Below are 14,452 nucleotides of genomic sequence, written 5' to 3'. Positions count from 1 at the left end.
CTTATTTGACAGGTGAATACAAACGAACCCTGTCTGTAACTATATCCACTTTCAGCAATCACAAAGAGCTGTAACTGGTGAATCAGCTAGGGCACTCAGACCAGTTTGGAGAGGAGCGGATGCCCTGTGATAACTTAGAGATCTGAAATTCGCTGCTTTCTTGTTTTCTTTCATTTTGAACGTAATCACTTTCCTAAACCAAGGAGAACTTGTGAGAGTCACTTTCTGCCTTGTGCCAGCATTGTCCTTATCTGCTTTCCTATTTCCTGATCTAATATTGGATTTCTGGTCCCAAAAGATTATGCAGTCATTATTTCCCCTATTATTTACTTTGAACCAATTCCCTTGCTTAAACTTCAGTTCTGAGTTTCTTTCATGCCTGGCTTGAGTGATTTCAGTACGTACACAGCTGCAACCTGAGGATCCTCTGGGAAGGAATTTAAGTAATTATTTTAATGTGCTTCATTTTCTTTCTGATTAGAACACTGAATATATTTTAGTGGGGTTTATGGATAGTGATTTTGTGTTTATACCATCATCTTAAACCCAAAGGAGCGTGAATAACTTTGTGTAGTGCTATAGCTATATGTACCATACAGCAGTGTTTTCATGCAGAACTCGAACATAACCACACCTAGGGTAAAACGCAGGAAGGACTTCATAGCTTAATGCAAGACCTTATTGCAGCATGAGGTAATAAGTGAAGAATGTATAATTCAGTTGGTAACACAGGGGTAATTGCACCAATGTAAATTTAAATACACAGTTTGTAACTTGACCAGCTCAGTGAGTAGACTCTGCTTTTAAGAGAAATGTCATGGGATTTTTAATGGACCTGGTTAAATGTCTGCAATATACTAAAGCAATAAAACTTGCCACACAATTTTCTGTATATAGAAGAATTTTAAAGCCAAGTAATATCAGGGAAGTGGAATGAAATAATGTTGCCACTAGCTGGCACTGGTTTTCAAATAATTCCCATAGTCCTTTAAGTGAACTCTGTGCTTTTGATTTTCCCATCCTGTTCAAAAGCAGTGTGCAGTCATTTGTAGCAGTATAGAGCTAAACAGTGTTGAAGGCATACAGAAGCTGCCATGAGGCATTCTTCAGGCACATTAAGTAAGTCCTTAGCTAACAGAGACAGATATGTAGGAAGCAACTGATTCTTAAAGGGTGCAGGATAAATTTACAATTACACAATATCAAAAGTTTTGTTTCTTTTTATTCCTGCTTCGGAAGAGGGTTGAGCATGAGGTAACTGGGCAGATTTAAACATGCTTTGTTTCATGGACTTTAGAATAATAGGATGACTCAAGTGCTTAATTAGAATAAAAAAGCATTACCTCATCGATTAGCCTGCTCCTTTCACCAAGGCAGGAAATCTGTAGTCAGTAAACTCAGAGAACTGTTTGTAGATGAGACAGACTGCTAATGAGGGATGGATTCAGAGCTGCCCGTTTTTTTTCCTGTTCACTATATTTAAAAGATTGTTTGCTCTAGAAGAAGCTGTGTGTGTGTGTGGGGGGGGTGATTGTGTGCTCTGTTTAAGTCAAGATGGGAGACTTACTTTTTCCTTTCATCTAATGCTGTCAAGTTCCAAATGTAGCAGACTTATTAAAGCCATTGTTGCCTTTTCCCCATGGACATGCTGCAGAAGTTTCTGTCTTGGTTTCGGAGGTTCAAAGAATTAGCTTTTAGAAAACTTTTTGGAAACGAATTATATAACATTGCCAAAAATGCATGAATTAGCCATTGTAACTGTGGGCTAGTACTAATTAACACACCTAGGGGATCAGATCCCATTTCCACCACCCACTGCAGCAAATAGCTGGATCTGGGAACATCTAAAGTGTCAGTAGGAGGATTGTTCTGAAGGACAGACATACAGCTGGGACTCAGCAGATCTTGATGCTGCTCTTGAATTATCACAAAGGTCACATCTTGGGTACAATATTTAGCAGCTAGATCTCTCCACTAACCCTTTGGTAATAGAAATAAAACTGATTTCATAAGTCTGTCTGTGGAAAAACTCACTTTTGCCTAGATATCTGAGGTCTTGTAGGGGAAGGCTAACATGCGGGACACTGTTGTGGGTGTCTACTACAGGCCACCTGACCAGGAAGAGAAAGTTGAGGAGGCTTCTACAGACAGCTAGAAGTAGCCTCAAGATCACAGGCCCTGGTTCTCCTGGGGGACTTCAACCAGCCTGGCGTCTGCTGGAGGGACAACACAGCAAGCCACAAGCAGTCCAGGAGGCTCCTGCAATGCATTGATGATAACTTCTTGTCACAAATGGTGGAGGAGCCTACGAGGAAGGGTGTCCTGCTGGATCTTGTCCTTACCAACAGAGACGGACTGGTTAGAGATGTGAAGGTTGAGGGCAGCCTTGGCTGCAGTGACCATGAAATGGTGGAGTTCAGGATCCTGCAGGAAAGAAGTAAGGCAACAAGCAGGATTGCAACCCTGGACTTCAGGAGAGCGGACTTTGGGCTCTTCAGAGACCTACTTGGTAGAACCTCATGGGTTAAGTCCTGTGTCCAGTTCTGGGCTCCCCAGTCCAAGAGAGACATGGAGCTACTGGAGAGAGTCCAGTGCAGGGCTACAAAGATGATCGGAGGGCTGGAGCATATGCCCTGTGAGGAACGGCTGCAAGAGCTGGGCCTGCTTAGACTGGGGAAGAAAAGACTGAGGGGGGATCTGATCAATGTGTACAAGTACCTGAAGGGAGGGTGTCAAGGGGAGGGGGACAAACTCTTCTCAGTTGTCCCATGTGACAGGACAAGAGGCAATGGGCAGAAATTGAAGCACGGGAAGTTCCGCCTGAGCGTGAGGGGGAATTTCTTCACTGTGAGAGTGACAGAGCACTGGCACAGGCTGCCCAGAGAGGTTGTGGAGTCTCCTTCTCTGGAGATCTTCAAGGCCCGCCTGGATGCAACCCTGTCTACCATGCTGTAGGTGACCGTGCTGAGCAGGGAGGTTGGACTAGATGATCTCCAGAGGTCCCTTCCAACCTTACTGATTCTATGATTCTAAGATCTATTAAGAATGTGACATTGAGAGCATGGTTAATGAGTTAAAGAAATGCTTTCTATTACCTTCCTTAGGTTTTGGACAATGCTCCAAAACTTTCTTTTCATATTGCCTGAGATACCTGACATCAACATGTTCTGTCCGGGTCAGAAGGGATAAGATTTATCATCACAGTGAACTGTGCAGCTGTGGGAGATGATTTAACTGTTCCTTAACCAGGAAATAAAACTGTGTAGTCTTGCTCTGTGCCAACGAAGATGACGTAGCTCGTGGCCATACAGCTAAACTCTTTTGCTCCCCAGGGCAAGCTGACCATGTCCAAAGTGGAAAAGAACCTGAGCTTGAACTGATGCCCGAACTATGTTCAGGCACTGTATGGGAAAGCAGTAATTAGCCTGGGCCAAATACATGCCAGGAAGCATTCTAACAGCTCACAAGAAGGTTATTGTGGGCAAGCACCTAAGTTGAGGCCCTGGCCCTGCTTATTTCCAAGTAGAGATGATAGCTTTCCATTGTGAACAAACAGCCTGAAGAAGGAGCACATTTAGGAGTCAGGATTGGGCTCTGTAACAAGGCTTTTCTCATTGCAGCCTGTGCTGAGTGTGTGTCTGGCACAGTTAGGATGCTCTGTGAGCATAAAACACCAGGGATATTTTGCAGCTTTTATCATCGTTCAACTTAAGTGTTGGCCGGGGAAGTGTGAGGCTGAAAGAACTGGGTTCCTTTCACCTTAACCTTCCTCAGTCAGGTATGTTTGCTGAACACTGCCAAATAAATCAGCACAATTAAAAGGCTACTTAGAACAACTGTCCAGTTCTTGGAGGATGTTTCTACACAAGAAAACAGAACACAGCCAGGACAAGGGCCAAGCACTGTCATCCATATAGTTAAATAAGTAGCCTGGTTACAGTGGCTTGTTCCAGCCAGCAATCTTTTAGACAGTGATGGGCAAAGTTTGGGAATTGGCCTGGAACTGGACAGACTCGGACAGCCTGTTTTAGAGCATAACGTGAGTTCTGCTGAATGGGTGTGAGCCAATCCATGTCATTTGGCATTAGGGCTAGGGAAAGATCTTGGCTTGGATTATTTACTAGTATAGGCTATTGCTCTGAGGTCTGTTCTCTGAACCATGATTTTCTGTAATGACTGCTACTAACTTGGCACAACATACAAAGTGGTCAGAGTGGCTGGAATGGAAGATTTCCAAGACTCTTCTCTGGCTTATATTTTTGCTTTTTGCCTATAATAGCATCTTAGGCATTCTTGAAGGCATCGTTAAACACACAACACAGATTCTTGGCCTGAAAACCACCTTACAGCATTATCTAGACCCATTTGTAAATATGTCTTGTTTTTCACCTATGGGTGAAAATGGGTTATCTGCAAGCATAGGCTGCACCTCTTGTCAGGGAAGCTCTCATTCCTGAGTCATCCTTGTTTCTTGTCTTGGCTATGAGCAACAGAGCCATTGCCCTGCAGTTCCTGTAATACGATAAATATGTTCCTAAGAGGCTCTTGAGGGCTAACCCTCCCTTTCTCTCTCAGGGGCTGTTCCAGCAAATGCTCAACTCATTAGGGTTATTTTTATTTGTTCAGTGATGGTGCCAGGACACAAGGGCAGTGCCACACCATTCAGGATGCTCAGACAGGAAGAAGACCATGGTACCAAGTTGCTGGCCAAGATCTCTGGGGAATTAGTTTCAGTTCCCTGTTCCAAAGACTTCCTGTTCAGGCTTGTTGGCAAATCACTTCTGTTTTTCAGGACCTAATTTAGTTCCCCGTGAAAGGAGGGTATTGGTATTCCCTGCCTTGTAGGGGTGCAGCGAGAGTGAACTTGGAAGGGTTATGAGGCATTCAGGAACCATATAAATGCTGCAGTCTGTTGTCACAAGCATCATTTTTGTTGCACTTTGGAGGTGGTGGGAGATGTAACCAGGCCTGTCATGTTCCTTGCTCTCCCTGAGGAACTTGCTCAGTGTGCCAGTCCTCTGCCAGCTGTTGGCAGCACAGCACTGTCGTACAGGGGAGCAAAGGCACCATTGTGCTGCCGTGTGCTATAAGATGGGCTGTGAGTGTTACCGATGGATGTCAACATAATCTTAAACCCTTTGGACAAATGGACAATATGGCTAAAAGACACAGTCTCCTTTCCTTCATCATTAACCCTTCTGCTATCTGCTTATCTGTTCCTCCTGGGAGGCACTGAGACTCATAACACCACGCAGGGGCCTTGCCCAAAAGGCAGCAAGGAGGGACTGCATCAAGCTTGTCTCTGTATACAGTCCTTTGCAGAATCTCATCAGGCTTTGCAGCTTTTGAAACCACCACATGCCTTCTTTCCATGCCCAAGGCATGTCATAAGCATCGTCCTTTCAGGGCCGTCACTCCGCTGGGCTCCAGCAAACCCCTCACATTCTTTCAGTCTTTTAAGTGAAAATCAGCTGCAGAATAATAATTCCAGGAACACCACAAGGAGCCAGGGAAAACCTGAGGCCAGAAGCTGTTTAGTGCGAATACAGCTCTGCTCCAGCCCTCTTTCACTGAGCAGTGTAGCTGTATGTGCTGCCTCCTGTTTTCGTGGTACCTCTGCTGTTGGATTTTGCCAGCCATGAGAAGGTAGGCAGCCTCCAAACCCTTCCCTTCCTTGGCGAGACAACAGGCAGGTAGCAGAGTTCTCACTCTGAGGGGCTGTGGAGGAGAAGCGGAGACAGGAGTGAGGCCAGGAGTTGTACATAGGGGCTGGGTGGGCAGTTCAGAGAAGCACAGAGAGTGGTATGAAGTTGTGGCATGAGTGATAAGAATCAGTGCTTGGCATTTTGGCAGTGTTGATGTGTTACATATTTACAGCCACACTGATCCAGCGGTGTCAGTTCTCTCTCCTACTCACACGGCATGTCTGCATGGCACGGCATGGCTCCTGCCCTGCATGGCATGGTCTGCTACAGCGTTTCTCCTTTTGGACTTGGATCCTGAAACACTCTGTGTGTACATTTTCTTGTGATGCGTGAATCCTCAGCACATCTAATCCATGCAGCCCCAAGGGGGGCAGCCAGCGGTAACACTGCAGTGCACATCATCAGGTAGCTAAGTGGGAGCACGGAGCAGGGTCTGTAATGAATCGCCTAGGTGGATCTGCAGACTTGAGTAAAATAATAATTCTCAGGGGTATGATGCGATAGTTGGAGGCCTGGCTGAGATCATCTGTCTGCAGTCTCTGAAGAGGGCTGTGGGAATACAGGCGTTACTCTGAATGAGCTGCACTTCGAAGGATTTTTGTCAACAGAAGGGGAATTGTTTTGGTTATGATTTCAGAATGCCTCCGTGGTTGTTAAATAAAACTACCTGTTTGGATCTCATGTGTGAACCAGGACACTTCTAAAACCTACTTCTTCTTATTATTTTTGCCGTGTTCATAGATTTCTTTTATTTCATTAGATTTCTGCGATTTAGTTCTCTTCATTCAGCACTTGCCCTCACTGAGCTCTCAGCACTTCCAAAGCTGACCCTTTTCATTCCACGTAGCACCCAGCTGCTAGGGGTATTGAGCTTAGTGTCCAGCCCCTGAAGTTACTTGCGTTGCAGAAGCTTATGAGCTAGGAAGTCAGACCAGCTAGTGATAAAATGTAAATAGGAATCCAATTAAAACAAAAAAAACCCAAAAACCCAGAGAGCTATGTCAGCTATTTTTCTACTTGCAGCAGAAAGAAGATTCTTGGCAGCTGCCTCCGCAGAGCCTCCGCGTTTCACACAGGAGGGAGGGTTTTTCTGTCCCTTGCTACTTCCTGTGACTGTGCCTACGGTCTGAACTCCAGCAGCATCTGCAACATCAGAAGTAGAATTTGCTTCATGCAGTAGTTGTATCCATGGCTTGGGGAATATTTCACCCAGAGCAATTTTAACTTCCCTCTGTAAAAATAAATACCTCGAGGCAGGAAAGTTGAATTTTTATTTTTATGGGAGCGGGTTTGATCTTGTGATCAGTGGGAGGAGACAGCAGCCAGAGCAGGAGGTGCTATGAGCAACAGCAGAATCATTTAGTTCTAACAATGTCTCACTGTTTCCTTCTCTGTTTTACTTCCTGAGGAGCCATCTCTGTTTTGTGGCGATAGGTTTATTTTACCCCTGGCACAGCAGGCAGAACAGCAAAGAGGAAAAAGTGACTTCTGCACAGCAAGTTGTGGGGGAGGGACCCTAGCTGAGGAAGATGATGGAAAAACAGGCTCAACCATGTCTCCCTTCCTCAGGCTGTACCATCAACCAGTCAAGACGCTGCACTTTTAAAACAGTCTGTGTCTGAGCACAAATTCTGCTTGGCTACTGCAGGAATCTGCTCACCAGCTTGGTGACCAGCCCTCTGGCTTTTAACAAGCTCTCTAGATGTAGTGTGACAGATATGACAGGCAATATTTTAGACTGGAACATGATTTGTATTTTGCTAGAGGTTTTCTCAGCCTATGTAGGTACCAGGCAAAAATGGAAGAGTGCTCTTGAAACCATGTTTTCCACAGAGCCCCTAGACCAGAGGCTTTTAGAAGCAAACATCCTCTGTAGTTATTTTATGTTTTAGAGGCTTCTCTGTTCACAGGCAGCTAAAAGTCAGAGCTGTGCCCAGAGCTCTTGTTCTTGTTCCACTTTTGGATGCAGTGAGGATAGAATTAATTTGAGACAGCAGCACCATGGGAGTCATCTCCTGCCGAGGAACACAACATGAGGGCAGGAAACATCAATGAGTGTGATGACATTCTGACTGTGAGGAGATGAAGATTAGGTAGAGTGAAATTAAACCTTCACAAAGTAGCTGTAGAACAGTCACAGGCTGCCCTTCCTTGGGAGGAAGCACTAAGTAGTTGCAGATCCTGTTGATTTGACTTAAGAGCTGTGAGTGTCCACCACTTCTGGAAATGTGGCATCAACTAATCACATAGTCAAATGTATTTATCAATGCAGTGTTTTTCCAAAAATTGCTCAAACATGTCTAACACAGAACTAAGTTTTATGTTCACTGTATATGTTTGGCTTTTTTCACTCTTCCAGTGTTGTAGGAATCAGACATTTCTCTCCAAAATAGCTGCTGTTTGCATTTGTCACTTGTAAGTTCTAGTTGTAAGAATTCTTACTACAACATTTAATGTAATTGTTTCACTAAGTGTATGCATTTGGAGACCTTTAAATGACCCACCTGTCTTTTTTCCAGAATGTTATGTCTATGGAAGGTCAAATGGAAGAGTCTGAATATAAAGATGAATGGAAGACTTGTTAGCTGTGACTTAAGGGATGTCACAGTGGTATGCCCTTCTATAGCCAGTGTATATGGGAGCTTTTCCGACATGTGCTGTAGAATGGAATGGGTTCCATGGGGGATTGGTAGATTTCCGTTATGACCCCTGGTTATCATTGAAATTTTAGACACTTTTCATTAGTATAAACTTCTGATTTGTGAAGCCTTCTTTTTTGTGTTTCTTCCTTAGTCTTTTGAGCATATGGCAGGCAACATGTTCAGTAGATGATAGCTTTCCATGCAGTCTTTATTTCTGCTTGATCGACTTTGTAAAGCTGTTCAGACATTTCACGAAGGATGTCTCATAAAGGGACAATGTTGGTAGGTTGTCTCCATTATAGTTGTCATATTTATATTCTTATCATCTTCCATGGTTTATTGCTGAGTTATTCTGCATAAAGACATCATTTTACAGATATGCAACAATCCTTGTCCAAGACTTCCCTGTCTTAGGAGCGACAGACTTGTAGCAATCATTAATCAGTGTAAGAGGATGATTTTTTTTTTCTTGGGTGTTATTTTTGTAGGGACAAAACAGAAAACTCTGGCCTACTCCTGGAAGTAATTCCATTCACGTGGATGGTGGCCTGAAAGCAAGTAGATCAAGGATTAACGTCTGGTAGAATTAAGTCTCAACTGTTCTTCCTAATTCTTTCCTGATAAAGCATACTTTGCTCAGAAAAATTTTACATTTATTTGACATTTAACATGTATTTTATTTTTTATCAAAAACTGTTAAAAATCCAAATCTATTTTTGGTGGTCAGCAGTTATAGCTGGAATTTCTTCACTGTGAGAGTGACAGAGCACTGGAACAGGTTGCCCAGAGAGGTTGAGGAGTCTCCTTCTGTGGAGATCTTCAAGGCCTGCCTGGATGCAACCCTGTCTAACATGCTCTAGGTGACCCTGCTGAGCAGGGGATTTGGACTAGATGATCTCCAGAGGTCTCTTCCAACCTTACTGATTCTATGATAGCTGGCTATCGTTTCTGATTAAGTACAACCGCTTCCCTTTCTTTCCCTTCTCTAACTTACCTATTATTATTTCAGCTCAGTTTTATCCTCTTTTTTTTCTTCTTCTCTTTTTTTTTCTTCCTCTCCTCTTTTTTTTTTTTTTTTTTTTTTTTTTTCCCCACTTTCCTATTGCAGCTTCCAGTTTCTCCTTCAATGGCAGCTTGTGGTCTTTTTCAGAAGCACAGAAACAATAATAACCTTTAGACTTAAAGCAGAAAATTTAAAAAGAGTCCAGAATAAAGTTTGGGAGAGTGAAAGATGCATGATGCTGCTGCGGGGGAGAAGAGGGCTGAAGATGACCAAGAGACTTAAGCAAGAGTCTGGGAAGAAGGCAGTACTGCAGATCCTGGAGATAAAGCAACATGATATTGGCCAGAAATTTGGGGAAATGGATTAAGGAGGCATAAGAATGGAAAAGAAATGGTATGGGCGAAGCAAGCACTAGGCACAAGGAGAAGAGAAGATGCTTCAGAAGAGGGAAGCAGAGCAAAAATCAACGTTTCACTTCTCTTATCAATTTAAAATCCAGTCCTACCAAGCATACAAATAAAGAAAGAGAGTAATTAGAGATGATATACACAAAAAACAGATCTTACTGTTATCGTTCCTGCCCTGTTGCTGTTTTGCTAATCCATAGCCTTTACAGCAAGACATGAGATTCTCTTCTTCTGGTCCTGCCACTGCAGCAGAGGAGAACCAAAAAGACAGGCGCCTCCTTGCTTGAGACCTCTAAGCTGCCTAAGGTAGAAGTACAGATACGTCTGGTTCTCTCTCTCTCTGCAGACAACCAAATATTACCAATGCTACAGGGAAATCCCTTTTAGCAGGAGACAGGGTATAGGAGCTTCCATTTTCCTGGTCCTGTTTATAAGAAGTTGTTTCAGGTCTGTTATGTCAACCTTTGGGTAAGCTACCATAACCAAACCTGTAATTGCAGAAAACAACAGCATGATTCTGGCAATACTTTAGTAATAATCTCTCTTTTAATTACTTACTGATTACATCCATTGTCTGCTTTTCTTTGACTTTATCCAGCATCAGGGCAATGCTTACCAGCACATGGTCCTTTGTATTGTACTTCTCTAACACTAGCTTTATTTTTAGCTGTTTGGAAAGAAACCTTGAAATTCTAAAATGTGTTGAATAGGGACATTCAGGGTGCAGAAAGATACTTGGCCATTTTTTTTCTGAAACATACTAATGTGTGTTACATGGTTTTGCATATTTGAAAACATATATTATTAATGTGTTGGGATAAGACTATTTTGCTGCCATCAGAAGCCCAGAAAGTGCTATTCTACTCCTTTGCAAGTATAGTAGTACCAGGGCTCTTTGCTTTAAGCTATGTGTCACCATGTGTTAGGTCTAGAGGTCCAGTGGTTCAAAACTTAGCTATCACACATGCAGATGGGGAAATCTTATCCTCTCACTTTGGAGTGTCTTAGCGATCCCCATTGCAGTTTTCTACACCAGACCAAAAAGTTTTTCTATGTTATTGATGTACCACTATACCACCCTCAATATAGTAAGGATATTTCTGGCTTTTTCACGTCATTACCAGCTACTTTATTATGCTTGTCTTGTTCTGGATCAGTGTCTTTGCTGTGGTTTAACTTAGTCATGATTATATTTTGAAACTTTTCTTTCTGGCCTTACCTTGTTTCAGCAAATCTCACATTCTGGCTTAATCTAGAAAATCAAAGGAAAATGATAATGTTCTTCCTTTGCAATCTACTGTGAAAGTCTTGCCCTTACTGGGCATATTAGTGCCTGTGTGCTTTATGAGACATTTAAATGAATACTTTTCAGGAAATGTTCCTATATTGTGATTATTGCTAACAAGCTGTATACGAAACAAAAGTTGTCAGTCTGTGGTCTTGTCTGTTTTTAAATTAGATTGAAGAAAGATATCGTCAGAAAGTGTAAGGTCTGATTTTAAAACTGTTTTAGCTTCTTTTAGGAACAAGAGGTACTCCTGAGTTCTGAGCCCTTTAGAAAAAAGTTCTTCCACTAAAGCAGGTCCCTGGGTGGGAAATGAACTCTTGAATATCTGGTTCTTCATGCTTTCTTTCCATCTGTTCTATTGAAACAAATAATCTGGAGACTGCAGCAGAAGAAAATTTCCCCACAATGTAATGTTCTTATTTTAAATGATCTCTAATAGATTAATTTTATCTCTTATTTTGGAGTATACCAGGGCCATCTAAAACACTGCAAGCTACTGTGATGTCTAATAAGAAAAAGTGACTGTGTGAGGTAAGGTATCCCTGCAGCCAGCACTTGTCTCTTAATGCTTAGCAGTCAGGCTGTGTTGAGCTGACTGGCTTAGATTTTTCTGTTCTGCATCCTTTGCCCAAAGCCGATGAGAATGACCCCTTTTGTTCTGCCTGTTGTTATCAGACAGCTTTGGAAAATGGACACTGCTGAATAAAAAGAAAGCAGCGGATGACATTTTGTTTTCTGCCTGAACTGGTGTATACGATCTTTGTTTTTCAGAAATGGTTTACAAGAAGATGTGCTAATATTATTGCTATATTAGTAGCAGTTCTTTTGTTCAAGCCAAAACACAGAAGTGTTGTGGGAGCTGGGATGCCTGTTTATATTAGTGAGCTCTTTTCCCTGTCAAACTTTTGACATTCCTAAAAATATGTGTATGTATGTATATTTTGAGTAATTCTTTTCTGTATTACCAGAACATTCTTTTCCTGGATTATTTCTTAGAAAAAAAGAGATAGTCATATTTTCAGAATAATGAATGCTAAAATATTTGCCTTTCTGTGCACTGAGATTGCACTTACTCTGAATAATTACGTAAACAAAAGAGGATATTTTTTACATGTCTTTTAACTCAGTTGAGAGTATGGTTTAGGGACTCCTGTCTTACTGAGTATGATAGATGAGTACCGTTACAGAGCCAGGGCTCTTTGCTTTAAGCTATGTGTCACCATGTGTTAGGTCTAGAGGTCCAGTGGTTCAAAACTTAGCTATCACACATGCAGATGGGGAAATCTTATCCTCTCACTTTGGAGTGTCTTAGCAATCCCCATTGCAGTTTTCTACACCAGACCAAAAGGTTTTTCTACATTATTGATGAACTACTGAGGCACATCAAGGAGGCTTCCATACAAGTGACCTACGTTGTGTCTGCAAGCAGTAACAGGAGAAATGTTTTGCCGAACGGGATAGTTTTGAAAATGGTTGCTTTTGCATACAGGGTTTTATGGACATTTTCACAGGTGATTGAGAGTCTTGTGGGAGCCAAGCATTTCTGCTGGATTTTCAAGTGAGCCAGCAGTCTGACTAGGCAAATTAATGTTCCCTAATTTTTGGACATCTAGTTTTGATTCCTGTCAGTTGGGGGGCTAGTCTTCATTTACAGTCACTGATGGCTCTTTTAGAATGACTCAGAGCAGAAAACTGTAGTGTTATTGGAGTCATTCTCACAGTGCTTCATGTATAGAAACCAGATGCAACTGGGTAAATATATGAGTTTCCAGAAATCTCTTCAGCTGAACAAAGGATATATCAGTTTTAAGGTCAGTATATTTTTTGGTAAGATTTTTAAAATTCACTAGAATAGTGCCTGAAAAGTCCACTTGTTTCAGGGCCAGAGAAATAGCAATGGCATGGGTCGTCTTATGCCAGCTGGATGCAGGTAGTTTGAGGATGCAAGATGCCAACATTGTGAATGTGATGTTTGGAGAAGATACTAATGGTTTCATGACAAGCTTATTCCAAGCTAAGTCCTTGGTGCTACTGAAAGTAGTTGTCCTTCCTTCTTTTGTCCCTGTGCTTTTTCCTCTCTGCTGGATCTAGTTCTTTTGGGACCTCCTGGCCAGACAGATTGGTTCCTAGCTCATGGAGTGGGGGCAGGAACGTACAGAGAGGGGTTGAAGGGGCAGACAGAGCTACCTCTTTCAACACAGTCTCAGGGCAGCTGAAGCTGGTTGTGAAGCCAGAACCTCAGACAGACTCCAGAATTTCTTACACACCCTTTCTCACCTCTTAACCTCTGCTCAGCAGTGCACAGGCTGAACCAGCACAGCTAAATACAGAACCGTGGGAATCCTGTTTCCCAGTTAGAGACTGACCTCAGCAGAGTCCCTGTATGGATATGCTGAAATTACTTGGCAGTTCAGCAGTGGCTTCCTTAGAAGGGCAGTGAGGGGAACCAATTTGAAGGCAGAAAATCAACTGCTCCACTTTCCTACTGGTGGTAGTCAAATTCTGTGGGTTTGGCCCTGTGCCCTGGAACTGCCAATGGAGTCCCCTGGCAAAACAGAAAGCAAGTCAGTGTAAGTGGGCTGGTTTGATTGCTAGACTAAACAGAGGTTTAATACCGAGACCTTTCAGTTCAGTTCATTTTGTTTTATGTACTGTTTGTTACAACATTGTTTTTATGGTTCTCTGCTCTTTACTTGATATTTCCCACCTTTCTCTTACTCTTCGCAGCAGATACGTTAGCTAATAATACTAATAGCTAACAATATTAATAGTAAACCTCTTGTTAACTTCACTGGGGTGGAGAGCTATTGCTTGGAGATGTATTGGCTTGTGAATAAGTTCCTATGGCATAATAAGCCCTTGTGTGTCAGGAGAGCTGTTGTAACTCTCTGGATGGACAGGGATTTTGTCAAAGGCTTTGGGCACTGTGTGGATTGGCAGTAGATAATCTACATGCTAATGTAGTTCTCCAGAGAATACTAGGGTATTGAAAGGCATGAATTCTGCAAATAAAAGTTGTTCTTTTCCAATAGATCTTATTGATTTGTGTCTGCTAATTCTATTTTTTAAAAAATTTGCCAACTCTGTAAGACTCAGCCTTACTGTTCTTTTGTTCCTGTCTTTTAAATAATGGCTCTCATTTATTACCATTTGTTACCTGTTCCTTTAATACTTAGGCTCATTTGAGTGTTAGATTACTTACTGCAGCTAAGAAAGCAATACTTTTGAGTTTGTGTAGAAATTCTTGGTGAAAGTTGTCTAGTTTGTATTTAGTGTTACTTTAGATTTTGTCAGTTTGTGGAAGAAGCCTCTTTTAGAAATGTCTCAGTTTGAGATCACTCCTCAAAGCTGACCACACAAAACTAGCACAAATGCAGAAGTCACTCCAGGCGTATCCATAATGAGTA

The 14,452-nt window shown here is 42.3% G+C and overlaps 1 protein-coding gene across 1 annotated transcript in view; it reads left to right on the top strand.

The window, feature by feature from the left end:
• HS1BP3 (HCLS1 binding protein 3) overlaps positions 1-14,452 on the top strand; it is a 53,942-nt gene that overhangs the window by 26,502 nt on the left and 12,988 nt on the right. The window lies entirely within an intron of this gene.

This window comes from Rhea pennata, chromosome 3, assembly GCF_028389875.1.
Source record: "Rhea pennata isolate bPtePen1 chromosome 3, bPtePen1.pri, whole genome shotgun sequence".
Taxonomy (NCBI): Eukaryota; Metazoa; Chordata; class Aves; order Rheiformes; family Rheidae; genus Rhea; species Rhea pennata.
This window is presented reverse-complemented; position numbering and strand designations above follow the sequence as displayed.